A 14,483-nucleotide genomic window follows, 5' to 3' on the forward strand; every position below is an offset into this window, starting at 1 on the left:
GGCTGAACCGATTTGAACAAACTTGGGCTCGTTTGAAAGCTACTGGCGGGCCATTGATCAAGTTCGAAGATCAAATGGTTGTGACTTTTGGTTCCAGATATATGCTGGTACAAGTGACGTAACCGACAAAACACGTTGATTTTTACCGCTCTTATATATATATATGTATATATATATATATATATATATATATATATATATATATATATATATATATATATATATATATATATATATATATAATATATATATATATATATATATATATATATATATATATATATATATATATATATATATATATATATATATATATATATATATATATATATATATATATATATATATATATATATATATATATATATATATATATATATATATATATATATATATATATATATATATATATATATATATATATATATATATATATATATATATATACACTGAGGTCTTTTTTTATGCGGTCTTTTTTTATGCGGTTTTTTTTACGCGACTTTTTTTATGCGAATTTTCAGAGTTATGCGGTTTTTTTTATGCGAAGTTTCAGAGTTACGCGGTTTTTTTTTATGCGAATTTTCAGAGTTATGCGGTTTGCCCTTCTGCGGTCTTTTTTTATGCGAAGTTTCAGAGTTATGCGGTTTTTTTTTATGCGAATTTTCAGAGTTATGCGGTTTATTTTTATGCGAATTTTCAGAGTTATGCGGTTTTTTTTATGCGGTACGTAAATTCGCATAAAAAAAGACTTCACTGTATATATTATATATATATATATATATATATATATATATATATATATATATATATATATATATATATATATATATATATATATATATATATATATATATATATATATATATATATATATATATATATATATATATATATATATATATATATATATATATATATATATATATATATATATATATATATATATATATATATATATATATATATATATATATATATATATATATATATATATATATATATATATATATATATATATATATATATATAGATATATATAACAGATCGGCTGAAAAGTTCGTATCGTTTCTATGAGAGGGCGCCACTAAAATTAAATCCATACCATTTTCAGTTAGTACCAACCATCAAAAGATACGTGTATAAATTTGACAGCAGTCTGATTATTAGTTTGTGAGATATTGCATTTTGAGTGAAGCTACTTTGGTATTGTGAAAAAAATGGAAAAAAAGGAATTTCGTGTGTTGATGAAACACTACTTTTTGATGAAAAAAAGTGCCGCCGATACCAAAAAATGTCTTGATGAGTGTTATCCAGACTCTGCACCGGACGAAGCAACAATTCGTAAGTGGTTTGCAAAATTTCGTACTGGTCATATGAGCACCGAAGACGATGAACGCAGTGGACGTCCAAAAGAGGCTGTTACCGATGATAACGTGAAAAAAATCCACAAAATGATTTTCAATGACCGTAAAGTGAAGTTGATCGAGATAGCTGACACCCTAAAGATATCAAAGGAACGTGTTGGACATATTATTCACGAATAATTGGATATGAGAAAGCTTTGTGCAAAATGGGTGCCGCGTGAGCTCACAATCAAGTCAATGCACCGTGTCACAAGTCGATGAAAACCATGCTGAAATTGAACGAATTAGGCTTCGAATTGCTCCCTCATCCACCGTATTCTCCAAATTTGGCCCCCAGTGACTTTTTCCTGTTCTCAGACCTCAAGAGAATGCTCACTGGTAAAAAATTTAGAAGCAATGAAGAGGTAATCGCTGAAACTGAGGCCTATTTTGAGGCAAAGGACAAATCCTACTACAAAAATGGTATCGAAAAGTTGGAAGATCGCTATAATCGCTGTATCGCCTCTGATGGCAATTATGTTGAATAATAAAAACGAATTTTGGCAAAAAAATGTGTGTTTCTATTAAACGATACGAACTTTTCAGCCGAACTGTTATATATATATATATATATATATATATATATATATATATATATATATATATATATATATATATATATATATATATATATATATATATATATATATATATATATATATATATATATATATATAAGGGTGCCAAAATTTTGGGATCACCTCTATTTTCGTTAAGTTCTAGTGCTCAAAAGTTTAAGCACCTCGAAAAAAGCCTTCATGCAAAATTTGACCTAAATCGGACATGCTTAAGGGGTGCTGCCCGGTGGTAAAGGTTTGACAATTTTCGATCTTGAAAACGCACCATAGGGGGGAGTACACGAAATTTCCAAAATCGAAAATTTTTTTTGATGCCAAAACTCTTAAAACTGCATAAAACATCGAAATTTAGTGTCATCTCAAAAAAAAAAATTTTTGAAAAAATCAACTTTCTGGGACTTTGAAAAATTTTCGTATTTTTTTAAGTCCCAAAAAGTAGATTTTTTCAAAAAATTTTTTTTTCGAGATGACACTAAATCTCGACGTTTCATGCAATTCTAAGCCTTTTGGCATCAAAAATTTTTTTTTCGATTTCGAAAATTTCATGTACTCCCCCCTATGGTGATTTTTCAAGATATATGAAAATTTCACTAAGTGGACTAAGAAGGCTTTTTTTTAGATTAGCATCACTGTTCTCATACAAATAGGCAACGCAAATGTCAAGCACTAGTTTGGAAAAATGATGCTGACTGTGTGACACAAACACTGAAGCATGCTTTTGTGAACTACTCGAATCAATCTGAATCAATTGGTGTCAAAATTAGTATCCGAAATTATTTATTAAAAGTATGAAACATATTTTCATGAGACTGTTATGAAAGAAGAGAAAGGCATTATCACACCACTAGGTGGATTAAGAAGGGTTTTTGTATATCGTTTGTGTTGACCCGGTTTTATATGCATTTCTATTTCTTCCCGTGCTCCTGAAGTTAAATATGGAAAATCAATACAAAGCAAAGCATGTTGACATGCATCCAGGAATCGTAGCTCAAAAATAAATGTTGAGATGTTACCAGCAAAATGATCATACCGGTGGAATAGTCGATCCTTGAGTATTTGAATGGAAAAACAATAAAAATGAAACCGAATGCGATATCGGTGATAAACGGAAGATTGATCCTGCTGAAGGCTCTAGATTTGGGGACCTATAATGGTGTTCATTACAACAAAGGGAATATTGTTGCAAGGAGAAAATTGTGAATTAAATACAAAGAGAACAATTGCCATTCGACGCCAATGCCTATACTTTAGCCACTTTTGGAACTGACATGATCAATAGTATGGAGTTCACCCTTGAAGGAAGGAAGTGTTACACAAGAAAAATAATACATAAACAGAATTAGTGAAGTGTATAAATTGAAAGCTTCCGTATGCACAATAGAAATGAACAATTGTCTTTTAATAAATTCGAATTCATACGATGCATTTTTCGGCTTAAAGAACATGTTCCTCCTCCAATTGTATTCTTCTGACAATAATTACAATATACGGATTATATAAATTGTCTTGATGTATTATTTGTATAAATATTTCAACTATAACTTAGAAGTTCTAACATTCATCACCATCCTACTTTTTCTTCAGCTCAGAAGTAGTTTAAATTGTCTCTGTCTCATCTTACGCCCGTTGATCTTCGATTTCAAAAAGAAAGATTACTCACATTGAAAGCTTCAATCTTCTGTGTGTGTGGCTTATGGAAACTTTGCACAGAATTTTCGATGGACTGACAGTAAATATAAATATATCGTTAAAAATCATGATAAAACATCTATTAATTTTGCTGGAGATCTTAAAACTTACAGTGAGAAGATAATTTTTCACTCAGGAAAATCGGTGAATCCATTTTAGTTTTTAGTAATTGTTTTGTAGTTTGTTTAATTTACATTTCTCGAGTCTTTAATATAAAGTAACCAATGTTATGGTAACTGTTATTCAAAATCAACAATTTATTAACTTGTGTTACCAGTTTTAATATTTTTCCAAACGATTTCGTTTTGACATTACCATTTACTAAGGGGTAGTTAAATTTGCGATACAGTTTTGGTAGACGAGTGGCAGGTCGTGTAGTCAATCTGATTGTAGCGACATAGAAGAAAATTGTTCAAAATTGGGAATGAACGCGTCTCGTTCTGGGAAGAAACAACTATCTATGCCTCCAGTGACACATTCCGTACTGAGCTCGTACTTTTCTCCCGGAAGTAAAAGTTTCATTTCAAATCGGACGTAGAGAAGCATGTCGAGTCTTGGTTGATTGGAAGATTACGAACGTCTTCTCTGGTATTTGTCCTTTAGACCTGTTACGGCTGTCTAGAAAGGCTTATCTGATGACCAAAACACTGCAGCAATTAAAAATGAACTAAATGTATTTCTTGGTTTTGTCCCTTCCCAAGCGATACTTATGAAAAAACCCTATTTTCAATCCATCTAGTGGAGGTATAAAGCTATTCTCTTTCATCAAAACAGTCTCATTAAAAATTTTTTTTGCCTTTTTATTAAAATAATTTTAGCTAATTATTTGGGTTCACTTTTGGAACCAATTTATCCAGATCGATTCGAGTAGTTCTCAAAAGCATTGTCACGACCCCTCGGTCGGCGCATCTCACTGTGCATTGCTCGGTCTACGTTTGCAGTGTATCCTCCTACATTCTTGGACACTAACTCTCGGTCAGTGTCAAAATGTCAAACTCGATGAATCGACAGTTAAGTTAAAAAGGTAATCGCGAGACAAAAAGTGGCATAGATTTGAGTTGCATTTTTTACTTAAAGTTGTTCAGCTTATATTCTATATACATCTAAACTTAACCTAAGCGATTCCTATTTCTAAAATTATCACTAGTTAAAGGGTAAGCAATCACATTCACATTTAAATTGTACTAGAATTAAAATCGAACTTCTAATGAAAAGTCACGCTTGCAGCAATAATTGCAGTTTGCGAGCTAGAATATCGAAAACTGAGAATAGTTCGGTTATCGGAAACAGTTTGAAGTAGCGGAAGAAAGATAAAGCAGAAAACATAGGCGAACAGGAAGACAGAGATATTGATTGGAATAAGAGTACTAAACGTGAGTACACCTGAAAACTCTAACCTATAAAATCTAATGAAATCCACGATTTGTCAGGAAATTTTTAATCTCACCATTAATAAACGGATTAGTTATTCGGAAACCACTCTTATTTCCATCTCCCACAACTTAAAAATTTCGTTTATCTGTGTTCGGATAACGATGTCAAGAAGGATGACAATTTCGGATGCCAGCCGTAACAGTTCCGTGGAGTCTAGCCAAGGTGCTTGCAACGTTTGCAACGGAAGCGATAATTCGCGAATGGTCCAGTGCGACAAGTGCGATAACTGGTTCCATTTCGACTGCGTGGGGGTAAGTCAGGAAGTGGAAAATCAAGACTGGCTCTGTTCAGACTGCCATGAAATGCAGCAAGCCAGAAACAAGGAATCCACGAAATCCGTTCCCTCGCCGACACCGCCCGTAAGTACGCATGCAACCATTGTTCTAACACCGGTACACAATCCGGTGCCAGTTACTGTTGAAGAACCAGTGAGTACGTTTTCTATATTTGTGCCAAACGAATCCGTCTCGTCGTCTGTGGTAATAATGCCAAATACAAATGTTTCTCAAGTTATGCAAAATGCACAAATGCCACCCCATTCGCTTATGCCACCTCATTTTTTAATGCCTCCTCACATGTCAATGCCCTTAAACGTGTCGATACCGCCGGTTGCAAGTCGTATGTCAAATCCGTCGAATTTTTTACCACCGGGAGTGAATTATTATGATTCGTGTCGCACAGTGCCGTCGAGTTTCTTTCAACCGATTCTGTCAGTGCCTAAACAAGTAAGTTCACCGGCCATTGTTTCAACTGAAGGACATATCAAGGAGTTGCCGAAGCCGCCGCAATCAAATCTTCCCCCAAGAACCAGGAAGCAAGTTTTGGAGGAAAACCTGAGCCAGCATTCCAAGGCAAGTTCATTAAGGTTCACCAAGCAGAAACAGTTAAAGGTGCGGTTGCAGATTCTGGAAGAAGAACGGAAACAACAAGCGGCGGAAGAGGCCAGTAGGCGCGAGTATATAAGTAATCGTCATCAGTTACTTAAGGAATTGGCCGAAGAAGAAGAAGAAGATGAGATTGAGACAGAGCTAGAAAATGACCGTGTTTCTCAGTGGTTAAATGAGACCGCTGTTAACGACGACGTTGTTCCGCAGGGTTCAAATTTATTACAGCCATCCGAATCAGTTACTGCCTCACACGTTACCAGTGTAGTAGAATCAGTCGAACGAATGCAAGTTTCTGATCAGTTTTCGTTTAGAAGTTGTAGAACCAAGCAATCGGGCGTGTACCAGCGACAACCGGATAAACACTCCAAATTCATTCCCAATCAGCGGGCCACTCCGAGACAAGACACCTTCGGTACGAATAACGGTAACGGTATGAAGCTTACGCAAAACCAAGTTGCAGCCCGACAAGCCGTGTCGCGAGAACTTCCAATATTCAGCGGATCACCGGAAGAATGGCCGTTATTCGACTCTACGTTCACGACAACTACTGATATGTGCGGGTACACTGCGGAGGAGAATCTGATATGCTTGCAAAAGTGTCTAAAAGGTAAAGCGCATGAAGCCGTTAAGTGCCGTTTGATGCATCCGACAAATGTTACTGGAATCTTATCTACATTGAAAATGTTATTTGGCAACCCTGAAGTCTTAGTGCAGAATTTAATCACCAAGATCCACTCAACACCTGCGCCGAGAGCGGACAAGTTTGACTCCTTTATCGAGTTTTCTCTCGCTGTGCAAAATCTCTGTGCAACGATCGAAGCTTGTGATCTAGAAGAGTATTCGTACAACGTTGCGTTGTTACATGAATTGGTGGAAAAACTTCCTGCAGGATTTAAGATGGAATGGGCCAAGCATCGTCGCAACTTACCACGTATACATCTTGCGGCTTTCTCGGAATGGTTATATGATTTAGCAGAGACAGTTTCACCGATCGCTAATTTGTACGGTAGTGGATCTAAAGCTGCAGTTGGTGTCAGGAAAAGTTCAGCATTTGTCAACGCTCATAATGAAGACAGGTCGAGTAACAAGTGGAATAGCACAGAACGTCACGTCGAATCCACTCAATCTGTCAACGATTCGAAGGAGTGCGTTGTTTGTAAGAGCAGCTGTTCAGGTTTGGATAATTGCCAGCAGTTTTCGAACCTTAGCTACAACGCAAGATGGGCGACGGTAAAAAAGTTCGGTTTATGCCGAAAGTGTTTACGAATACACAAAGGGCCGTGTAAATCAAAGCAAGTTTGCGGTAAGAACGGTTGCATCTTCAAGCATCATCAACTTTTTCATAATAGTCACCGGGAAGGAACATTCGCCCAAAATCACGAAAACGTTGAATCGAAATCGTCATCGGTGGTACGGAGCCCGTCTGTGCGGGAGTGTAATACTCATCATAAGGGAACGAACAAAGGATTGTTTCGAATTGCTCCCGTCACTATCCACGGTCCAAGTAAATCAATCAATACTTTCGCATTTCTTGATGATGGATCGTCGCTGACTCTAGTTGATGCGTCTTTTGCACAAGAACTGAATCTGAAAGGAACACTGGAGTCGTTGTGTCTTAAGTGAACCGGTAACAAGAGTAGATTGGAAAACGACTCACTGAAGGTGGATCTTGAAGTTTCGGGAACCGGACAGGTTCAACGGAAATATCGTTTGGCCGGAGTACATACCGTAACTAACTTGGATCCTTTCCATCAAACGGTGGATATGGATAAAATGTGTAACGATTATCCATATCTTCGAGGAATACCAATCGAATCTTATGAAAACGCTCAGCCACGAATCTTGATCGGAATCGACAACGCAAACGTTACATTACCACTGAAGGGAAAAGAAGGAAAGATGTATCAGCCAATCGCTACGAAGACGCGTTTGGGCTGGATCGTCCATGGAGGTTCAGATCTCGGACATGGGTTTGTAGGACATCACAGTCATAGTGTTCAGATATGTTCATGCAGTGAACGTTCGGATGAAACGTTGCAACAAGCAGTACAGGAATACTTTTCTCTAGATGAACTTGGAATATACAGGCCAGAGAAACTATTACTCTCTTCAGCAGATCAACGTGCAATGCAGATTCTACAGTCTGTGTTCCAGATGGCAAACGGGCGATATGAAGTGAGCCTCTTATGGAAATTTGACGAGGTACGAATGCCTAACAGTAAACCAGCAGCCTTGCGTCGTTTTCACTGTCTCGAAGGAAGAATGAAAAAGCAGCCGGAACTGGCGCAAGAACTGAAGGCTAAGATTCAGGATTATCAACGAAAGGGATACATCAGAAAACTATCGGACGAGGAGTTGCAAGCATCGCATGAGCGGGTGTGGTATCTACCGTTATTTCCGGTATTCAATCCTAACAAACCTGGAAAATTAAGGATTGTGTGGGATGCAGCTGCTAAAACTAACGGTGTGTCGCTGAATTCGATGTTGCTAACCGGGCCGGATTTACTGACGCCATTGGATTTTGTCCTTTACCGGTTCCGAGAATTTCGAGCAGGGCTTAGCGGCGAATTTTGGAAAACAAATTTCTGAGAATTTTTTTAAAATAATTTTTATTTTAGATATCACTAAATTTCGACGTTTCATGCAATTTTAAGACTTTTGGAATCAAAAATAGATTAATATTTCGGAAATTTCTTGTATTCCCCCCCCCCCCCTCATGGTGATTTTTCAAGACCGGTTTAGCTCAGGTGCTTAAACTTCTACGAAATTAGAGGTGATGGTATATATATATATATATATATATATATATATATATATATATATATATATATATATATATATATATATATATATATATATATATATATATATATATATATATATATATATATATATATATATATATATATATATATATATATATATATATATATATATATATATATATATATATATATATATATATATATATATATATATATATATATATATATATATATATATATATATATATATATATATATATATATATATATATATATATATATATATATATATATATATATATATATATATATATATATTCGAGCATGATATCTTTTTTTTTATTTTTTTATTTAAAAGATGGTTTTTATTCAGGCCTATTTGCGTACAAGCTTTACGTGGCCGAATAAGCCGATTTTTTAAATAAACAATTTTTCGAAGTGGATCTCGTTGTCACTCTTTTTCTAGGAGGAGAAGAGCTTCCATTTCCCTCCTGCGAGGGTTGAGGGGCACTTTGTTCGTAGCTCGTCTCGTCCTCCATTGCCGCATCGGTGGTTTTGTTGTTGATTTCCGTCTTCTTTTCGTTTTCCTTGTTGTTCGCAGTCTTGAGCTCGTTGCTAGTTGCTGTAGGAGCGCCTTGTTGTACATTGGTTGCAGTTGTTGGTTGGTTTGATGGTGAAACAGGAGTACTACGCTCACTAGTTTTCGTTGTTGAACGGTTGACCTTGTCTTTTATTGAAGATGTTCTTTTCGCAAGGTCGCCGACGAAAACCTTAAATCCAAAACAAAAATCAGCTGTTATTGCCGTAACACTCGTTCATTCATGATTAAAGAAACTTTGACCGCAAAAATTCGTACAACTAGTACTTACTGCACACCGCGAGGAAGAATCAAATTACATCAACTGCACTCGGCGTTGAGTCCGGTCGGTCACATCGTAAAACGAACGTCGTAAGATCGCCCAACCGGTAGGCGATATATGGTGGCTCCAGAGAGGATTTATCCTCAAGTTTCGCGACGATAAAAGGAACGAAATAAAAGTTCAAGCGTGTCCGTAGCTCATAGCGGACAAATAAACGTGTTGTAACGAAAAAGAGTGTATTCATAGCTAATACACAAGTGAGTGAGTGTTTGACGTCTGTCAGTACAATATCACAACCAGGTGATATATCACGCAATTCGTACCAGAAGGAAGCATCGTAAATATGGCCTCCACATCGTACGTGAACAATCCCTACTGCCTACTGCCGCCTGTGCCAGGACAAGGACAGTGCGGACGAATGAATGGTGGAATGCACCAAATGTTGGAATTGCTTCCACATGGCATGCGCCAAACTAGAAAAAAGCCTACGGCAAAGGAAGCTTGGCACTGTCCAAGGTGTAAGGAAGAAATAAAGGAAATCCAGCTTCTGAAGAAGGAGCTGGAAGAATATAAACGGACAACCACGAGAAGTAAGTCCAAAGAACGCAGCCCAGTTGATACGATTTAACTGCTACGGCGTCAAATTGAGGCGCAGCTGGAAAGCCAAAAGATACGTGACGAGGCTTCCAAAAAGCCATGCTTGAAATGGTAAACAAAATCCATCAAATTAAAAACCATTGAAAAGAAGGACGTTGAGGATACAAGTGCAGCATCCACCTCACCAGATACTTCCAATAAACAAGATAAAGAAGAGAGGAATGTCTGGCCAAAAGACGAAAATCAAGCTGCAGAAACCGATGAAGAAAGAAGGATCTGTAACATACAAGAGGTACAACCCCCAATAACTATACAAAAAGAGTGGTTCTCGGACTGGAGACGACTGAAGAAAGCAGTTAGTTACTGGATAAAGTACGTCGAGAAACTGAGAGCAAAAGTAACGAAAACCGATTTCAACAGGCACATAACGCCTGCTAACTTTAAACTAGCAGAAATCCTACTATTGGGACAAACTCAAGAGCAGTCCTTCCCATCAGAACTTATTTCATTACTTAACAACGACAATATTCAACGAGAGAGTTCTGTCAAAGACCACGATTTAGAATTGAATGAAAACGGTCTCATTAGAATCTTCGGACGAGTAGAAAACATGAACCCTATACTACTACCAAACAAAGGTCATGTAACAGACCTCATTATAAAGCATTTCCACGAACAATACCTACATCGAGAAACGGAAACTGTCATAGCTCAAATACGCAAACATTTCTGGATTCTCAACATTAGGACCGCTGTGAAAAGAGTTGCAGCTAAATGTCAGTTTTGTAAAAATAAAAAAAGGCGGGTGGGTAATGTCAGAGACATAACTGGATGTCGTGAATACGAAAACAACTGACATGTTCCTTAACACTTCCGAATATCAATTAGTTGATCAATTGTATGAACTATGCAAGCATTCCCCTTTGCACATTTTTCGCAAAAACAAAGAAGGCTTCACTTTTTGTTGAGAGGCTTGTTTCTACCTGATTTTGTTTGTAGCTTTTTCACTAATGGGCGGTCCTAACGGCTATAAAAATAGCCGCATTCAGAATTTTAATGTTGATTATTTCATTTCAGATTTGCATAATTTATTGAAACAAATTATCAATATGCTGAAGGGACTCGTTTCTAGCATTCAGAAAGGTCAAATTGCGTAATTATCTACGACATTAAACTCTGGAACATTTTTCGCAAAAACAAAGAAGGCTTCACTTGATCTCGATTACTGTGAATTTCACACAGCGAAAAGTGCACAAATCTAACCAAATTGTTCTTGATTTGCACTAAACTGAGGATAATTACCTGCGATTTGCGAAAAACAAATCCTAATAGTTCTTTAGAAAAATTTTAGAGCCATTAGAACGGCTGATTTTGTGCAATGTTCTCCACCGTTGTTTTTTCACCAATGCTAATGACTGGCAGCTGTGACGTAATCGCTCTTGTCGAAAGCGAAACTAGCTGTGCAGACGACACAAAACACATCTGCTCGCAGTGGCGATAGAATCCAAACTGATTGAATTTTTGTTAAGAGATTTCCTTTTATGTGATTTCGTTTGTAGCTTTTTCACTAATGGGCGGTCCTAACGGCTATAAAAATCGCCGCGTACAGAATTTTAATGTCGATTATATCATTTCGGGTTTGCATAATTCATTGAAAGAAACTATCAATATGTTGTAGGGATTCGTTTCTAGCATTCACAAGGACCAAATTGAGGAACTCACTGCGATATTCACCACTTTTCGGAACATTTTTCCCGGACGATTTGTTGTACAGCAGCAGATATTTTGTTCTCTTCCTTAGAACGCGTTCTGATTGGCTGGTGTTGACATGGATCAAATGAGACAGGTTTTTCAATAGTGTACTATTGAAATACTTCAATGCTTTTGCTATACACGTTTAAATTGAAAAATTTCGATTCTATTGGTAGTTAGATTATATAAATCCTTTCACAGATCACTGAGCTATGAGCTTTAAAAATACGAGAAAGGCAAACGCGCCTTATGAATCATCCTCTTTGATACTCGTTTATACCAAACATTTCAGAGAAGTTTAATTTTGAATTATTTGAGACTATGTCACAAAACTGAAAATTTTATCATATAATTGTGATCATATTTCCGATGGCATGTCGCAAGAATTATGTTGATTCATTAGATACAACAATAGATATTCACGATCAAAAACTTATCACTCTCTCAGAGGGTAAATTTTGAAAAGGCACCCCATAGTAAAGTAAGTCGTATTCATGACAAAAAGGCAAGCCCCCACCCACCTAAAATGGGCAATCTGTCGAGCTGTCGAACGACTCCCGGACTTAAACCATTTACACACACAGGAGTAGACTTTTTTGGACCTATGGAGGTCGTGATTGGAAGAAGATGCGAGAAGCGCTGGGGCGCACTCTGCACCTGCATGGCAACCCGAGCGGTACACCTGGAGTTAGCAGATGACTTAAATATCTTTATTCACTTATAATCTGCATCAAAAATCTCCAAAGCAGACGCGGCAAGGTATCGGAAATGTATAGCGATAATGGAACTAATATGGTTGGAGCTAGTAAACTTATGAAGGAATTAGAGTGCCGAACAGCCATTGAAGGAATAAAATGGAATTTTATACCACCCTCTGCTCCACATTTTGGAGGAGCTTGGGGACGCATGATACAAGAAGTCAAGAAAATTCTTAATGAAAAATTATGGCCGGTATCACAACCAAAAGAAAGTGTGCTAAGAAATGCTTTAATTGAAATAGAGCATCTTTTAAACAGTCGACCGCTCACACACATACCCATGGTTGCCAACGATGATGAACCCTTAACTCCAAATCATTTTTTGATTGGATGCTCAGGAGGAACATATCCATCTCTTAACGATACAACCAAAACCGAAGCATCAAGAGAAAACTGGAAGAAAGCTCAACTTGCTACTAGTAAATTCTGGGATAGATGGAGTACTGAATACCTTCCCAAATTAAATAAAAGAGAAAAATGGAGACAAACCGCTGACGTTAAGGGAGAAACGACCAATTTCGTTGGGTGCATAAAGGAACTCTCGACGAAGCGTAAAGAGTGCGAACAGAGCTCAGCTTCAAGAGCAAACATGACAGACTGGGGCAAGCGTCAAAAAATCGACATAGATCTTGTAAAGCAGCTAGCAGAAAAACATAAAACTGCTCATCCATCAAGACCGAGAAAGCGAGTAATAAAGCTAAACCAAATATGTGGGCCAAAATGCTCGTGACGACAGCAGCACTAATATCGTTAAATCAATCTTCCGGATTGAAAATAAAGCCTATATCAGATACAGGATTCATTTTCGATCACGAAGGATCTTGTCTTCTGAAGTCAGGTGTCTGGACTACTGAAATTGCCACTAATGTATCACCGACCGAAGACGCAAATTTTATTAATAGTATTTGTATGAACATTAAAACCGCTGTTGAAGCAGTAAAGAAGAAAATGAACCACCCGACACTCATCGATTTGACCGCCTCCATAGAACAACAATGTATTGCAGCTGAACAGGAGATTTTAGAGCCAGCCAGAACAAAAAGAGGAAAAGGAATCTTCGGATTTCTCAAGGATTTGTTATTCGGAGGTAATGAGCTAGAAGACCAAATTACGGCAATGCACATGAACGAAGAACAAAAGATTCATGACGTCACATATAGCTTAAATCAACTAAGTGAAAAAACAAATCAACAAACGGATAAATTTGCAACCCAATACGAAATCAACCTGAAAAACAGTACATATCAAATAACAATGAAATCCATGATTATTTCGAAGGAATCATATGAAATATTCAAGGTAATAAGTATACCAGACCTCAAAAATAGTACAAGAATTTTCATCGATCCGCCAAAAATAGCGATTCATCAACACTATAAGTACTTCTATCCATCAGCAAATATAAAGCAATTGAATAAATCACATTTTTGCACGATCGCACAACTATTCAAACGGCAATGACGTGTATTCCTGCCGCTATATTTCACCAACATCCCATTGAAAAATGCCCTACAACTAATCTTCCGACCTATTACACAGAGGTAGTTTCACTATCTAGATCAAATACAATACTATATATAACCGAAGACCCGAGCGCTATCACCATACGCTGCTTAACCGAATTAAAAGGCGTCACACACCCAATGGCGATTGTTGTACTAGATCCTGACTGCGAGCTTAGAACTAAATACAGCATGACACACGCTAGTATTGGTGGAACATCATTAGAGAAAAAATATTTTTCAAAAGTCAAAAAGAAA

This window comes from Malaya genurostris, chromosome 2 (genome assembly GCF_030247185.1).
Source record: "Malaya genurostris strain Urasoe2022 chromosome 2, Malgen_1.1, whole genome shotgun sequence".
Taxonomy (NCBI): Eukaryota; Metazoa; Arthropoda; class Insecta; order Diptera; family Culicidae; genus Malaya; species Malaya genurostris.